The following is a 5,248-nucleotide window of genomic DNA, read 5'->3' on the forward strand; positions in this document are numbered from 1 at the left end:
TAGTAAAACACAGTTTCAAAGTAAAAGATAAAAAGTGAGTTTAGTTTTCTCACTAAAAGTTGTCCTCCAACTGCTAGGATTTTGTGAGAAGTATCTGTTAGAAATTATGTCAAAGAATGTAAGAATGTGTTCCTGGCCTGCTTTTATTCCATTTCCTATACCTACATCAATTTGACCAATAGTAGGCTAAGCATAAGGTAATATTTCATCAACATTACCATTACAGTATTGTATTAAAATACATCTACTCAACCAAAATGTTATGATTTTTAAATGCTGTTTAGTAAATATTCATCTAGATTATTTAAACTTGTTTATTTTTCTCAGATCAACGTGCCTAAATTGTGCCAATTTTGGTCTTTTTTTTTTAAAAATAAGTGTTCCTACAACTTAAAATGCTATTTTTATTGGATTTTTGTGTTCCTTATATAATTATGCAAAATAAACTATAAAATCTCCATGTGAAATTTTTGGGTAGATGTAAACAGTCACTTGACTTTGATTCTTCCTCTGTTTCTTTCCACTCTAAATCAATATGTCCCCATTTCCAGCATAGATAATTGTTTCTGAAATTGTCACTTCTTACCTCACTCTGGATGTTCCTCTTTTGTAGCCACTGCGAATCTCTTCTTCTTTATTTATTATGTATTTCTAACTGTTTCTTTTCACAATATATAACTTTCACCACTTACTATTTCACTTTCTCCATATATTTGCCTTTTGCCTGAATAGCGTGGTCTTTTTTCCCCTTTTTTTCTGTATTACTGGAGATATTAAACACTCAGAATCATAATGAAACATTGTATATTTTAAAACTTCAAATATATATAAGATACACAAAAGAAGTAGCTTGAATGTAAATACACTGCTCAAATGATAGTCACATAGTGAAGACATCTGTGTGAGCACCACTCAGCAGGTAAATGCATGGGAAGCTATTTTGACGCCCTCCTTATCGGGACTATTATTTCAGTTTTGAAACATCCATTCATTAATCATTCAATAAATATTTATAGAACACCATGTTCAAGGTAGTACTCTATCTAGGTGCTGAGGAATAGAAGGAAAATAGGACAAAAGATATTTTCTCGTGGAGTTTACATGCTTATGGAGCAGGTAATATGCTTGCTTACAGTCCATTTCATTGGCTTCCTTCAAATAAACCATATTTGAATCAATCACTTAGCTTAAATGGATTATATCATTTCACTAATAAATATAGATATTAGGTCATCATTTATATAAGAAATATTATCCTTAATTCATACATAAAAATGAATAGTTAAATTTTATTTTACTGACAGTATTGTAACTCATATAGTGTTAATTGAATTGAAGGAATAATTTCAAACTAGCAGTTAAACAGGAGAAGGCAATGGCACCCCACTCCAGTGCTCTTGCCTGGAAAATCCCATGGACTGAGGAGCCTGGTGGGCTGCAGTCCATGGGGTCGCTGGGAGACGGACACAACTGAGTGACTTCACTTTCACTTTTCACTTTCATGCATTGGAGAAGGAAATGGCAACCCACTCCAGTGTTCTTGCCTGGAGAATCGCAGGGACGGGGGAGCCTGATGGGCTTCCGTCTGTGGGGGTGCACAGAGTCGGACACGACTGAAGCGACTTAGCAGCAGCAGCGGCAGCAACCTCTCTTCTAAGCCAAGAATTTCCTTAAAAAATCTAAATAGGGTGTTTTTCTGCATTTTTTTCCTACAAGATAAAAGGATCTTCAGAATCACTTACAAGAATAACTTCTCCAATGTGAAATCATACTGTATCTCATAATATACCAAGTAAGCGTGCTGACAGGTATGAAATTCAAAAGTTACTTGGAGTATTATGCTCACAAGGTAACTGCATGCTGTGTGCATAGAACTCTAGATTGAGTTTGGGCCATTTGTATAGATTCACAGAACAGAATGAAAATCTTGAAAGTAAACTCATCATCCTTTATCAATAACCAAATATATACCTTATTTGAATCTGATATTCCCTGACATTCTCTTTAATGAATGTACTGAAATCAGATAAATCTTTAGGTTATTTATTTTGAACTATTGGATTTAGGGTAGTGCTTCTAATTTCATTTTTTAGCCTTATTTTTTTTTTTTCCATCAGAATGTTATCTCCCTAGAAAAATCTATGCATGCATTGCCCTATAGAGTTTTTCTCAGAAGTTGAATGTTAAGTGTGTATTTTTTGGACTAATATGGCTGCTGCTAAGAAAAGCATAGAACAGGGTATTTTTTCATTAAAAAAGAATGAAATTGATTTGAGGCAAAGTCAAGGTTTAAGGAAAGTCTGATATGGTTGGAAGGATTGGTTTTAATTTGAAAGTGTAAAAAACTTAAAAAGTACATTATGCTGGTAAAGGTAGGGCATGCTCAAAAGACTCAAGCAAGATTATCATGATAAAGACTTTTATCTGGTGGAGAGGAGTATTAAGTGCATGATTCGATTTTTGATGTCTGACTACTGGTAGATTTTAAGCCCCTATTCTTCTTTTCCCCTGCCCCTCATCTGGGAGAGCTGGGGGAAAAAAAAAAAAAACTTGGGCATTCTCTCACATTTGGTCCTGGTAGGAAGATAAAATGCAATTTTACTTGACAGTAATACTTCTCAGCAGATTCGTTGTCTTATTTCATCCTGTCTCGTTTACTTACTCTTTGGTTGCAATACCTTCTGGTGCATTTTAAGCAAGTGAATTTCTCAGGTGGACTTTATGATAGTTTAGTTCTATAAAAGTAGGAAAGACATTTGAAAATTTTAAATTTTAAAATGATGTCGACTGTTCTGAGAACTTGAAAGCAAAAGCAAAATGCTCTAAAATACTCTCTATGGTGGATCATGTATGTTTGAAAAAATGCCACCTGCTACTTAAATATATATATTTCAATTAAATGTTACCTTTTTTCTAAAGTCTTTCATAAGCAGCCTGCAGAGCCATATAAAAAGCAACAACCTAGACACAAATGGTTAATAGGCATTTACTGGTACTCAAGAGGGCTTCCCTGGTGGCTCAGACGGTAAAGCGTCTGCCTGCAATGCAGGAGACCCGGGTTCGATCCCTGGGTTGGGAAGATCCCCTGGAGAAGGAAATGGCAGCCCACTCCAGTATTCTTGCCTGGAAAATCCTATGAGATTTACTAGGCAGAACCTAGTAGGCTACTGTCCATGTGGTTGCAAAGAGTCGGACATGACTGAGCAACTTCACTTTAGTACTCAAGAGGTAATAATAACTCTGCACTAGGAGAGTTTTTTCAGGTAGCAGAAAATCTGGTATTTAAGCTTTTATTTTCCAAATACTGGACTGCCTGTCCATTTGAAGTATCTCACTGAAATAGACCTTTTACTCTCAAGTTTGTAATACTTGGTATTTGTAACAAGTAATATCAAAACTTTAAAGGAGTTTCTACATGGTTTTCTTCTTTAATATCTGGAAGAAAGCAATATTGTTTAACACTTTTTAGTTTTTCAGTTGCTATTTGGGATATTTATTTTAATCAATTCCATGTTAATTTATGTTAATCAAAATCTCATGGTCAGGTATAATTTACAGAGGCCTGACAACTATCCTAGGCTGATTTCCTGTAAAGCAGAGTCTGAGGCAGGATGGAGTGTACAGGACTGATGTTGTGGATACACACTTGTGTAGAAAGAAACGATCAAAATTAGATCGGCGAAAATAGGAGGTTGTGGTGCAGTAGGACAAAGACCCCAGCCAATCTAATGGAAAATTTTGGAGCAAAATAGACCAACAGTGTTGACCCAGATTTGATCAACTTGCTTGGACTGGAAACTTCTCATTGACAGTCAGTGGATGGCAGCTGCTCCTGAGAATGGGATTTGACACTATGTGAGGTGGTTCTGTGCATGCTCTGGGGCCCAGTCTCAGCTATGGATGCCAGTCCTACACCCAGGAGCTGGAGAGTCAGGGAGAGGTATGGGTTTTGCTAAGCACCATAGCGTTCACACAACTCACCCTTGGGTTATTTTTGCTGATACCGTCTTATAACAGTTTTGACTGCATAGTTTCTTGAGGTTTTATCTCTGGATATTGCATCTCTATCAGGCACCCATAACACACCAGGAGGTATTCTTTAAAAATGTATCATTCTCTACTGGAAATAGCATGGTCAAGGATCCTAAACACCCACATTGTGCTTCTCCCATTTGGCACTGCCGTAACTGTGCATAGCAACTTCTTTTCCACAGACACCCTTTATGACCAGGTGTCTTATGCTTTGTGGTCCAAGTGCCGAAGCCAGTGTGTGTTGTGGAATCCCGCACCACTTCAGGTCTCACTGAGTGCCATCAGCCTTGTAAGTCAGTCAATATATGACTGATATATGGCTGGTATCTCCAGGGGTGAAATAGTCTGCCTTCAGAGCCTATTCTTCCCACTCTACTACAGTGCTTTTCCATTCAGATTATATCCTGAATATCAAGTTCTTAATACTGTTTGTTTTAATTTTCCAAGTATTTTCTTTCATATATATCACACACCGTTGCCAAAGACAATTCATTAAAAATGCATACCGTGAACTGTAGCATACCAATAAGAGTACAGTTGACCCTTGAACAGTGCTGGATTAGGAATGCACTCTCTGCACAGTTGAAAATCCACACAGTCAGCCTTTTGTATAATATATACAGTGTTCCTCTATATCTGTGGTTCCATATCTGTGCATTCAACCAACCATGGATCGAATGGCACTGCAGTATATACTGTTGAAAAAACCCACATATAAGTAAACTGCACAGTTCAAACCCGTGTTGTTCAAAGGTCAACTGTACCTATGAAGTATGTGCACGTGTGCTAAGTCGCTTCAGTTGTGTCTGACTCTTTGCAATCCTATGTACTGTAGCCTGCAAGGCTCCTCTGTCCTTGGGAGTCTCCAGGCAAGATTCTCCAAGTGGGTTGCCATGCTCACCTCCAGGGAATCTGGACAATCTACCCAGGGATCGGACCCACATCTCTTATGTCTCCTGCATTGACTGGCAGGATCTTTACCACTAGTGCCACCTGGGAAGCCCAGCTATAAAGTATATGAAGTTTAAATACAAATGAAATGAACTGTCTGTGTGTATTTATTTAATCACATCCCTCTTCCTCTGTAGCATAGGTAACAACACTCCTGATATTTGTCTCAGTCAGGCCTTGGATTTCTTCATAGTTTATCTCCTTTATATTTATTGCAAACGCAGTATATTAGATTTGCTTTTTTTTTTATTCTTTCTAGAAATGG

General features: G+C 37.3%; 1 non-coding gene across 1 annotated transcript; it reads left to right on the forward strand.

Moving 5' to 3' along the window:
- Positions 1-3,007: 3,007 nt before the first annotated feature.
- On the forward strand, positions 3,008-3,079 carry TRNAC-GCA (transfer RNA cysteine (anticodon GCA)). The gene has a single exon. It is a non-coding gene; the product is annotated as a tRNA-Cys (tRNA).
- Positions 3,080-5,248: the final 2,169 nt, after the last annotated feature.

Source organism: Bos javanicus, chromosome 16, assembly GCF_032452875.1.
Source record: "Bos javanicus breed banteng chromosome 16, ARS-OSU_banteng_1.0, whole genome shotgun sequence".
In the NCBI taxonomy this organism is placed as follows: domain Eukaryota; kingdom Metazoa; phylum Chordata; class Mammalia; order Artiodactyla; family Bovidae; genus Bos; species Bos javanicus.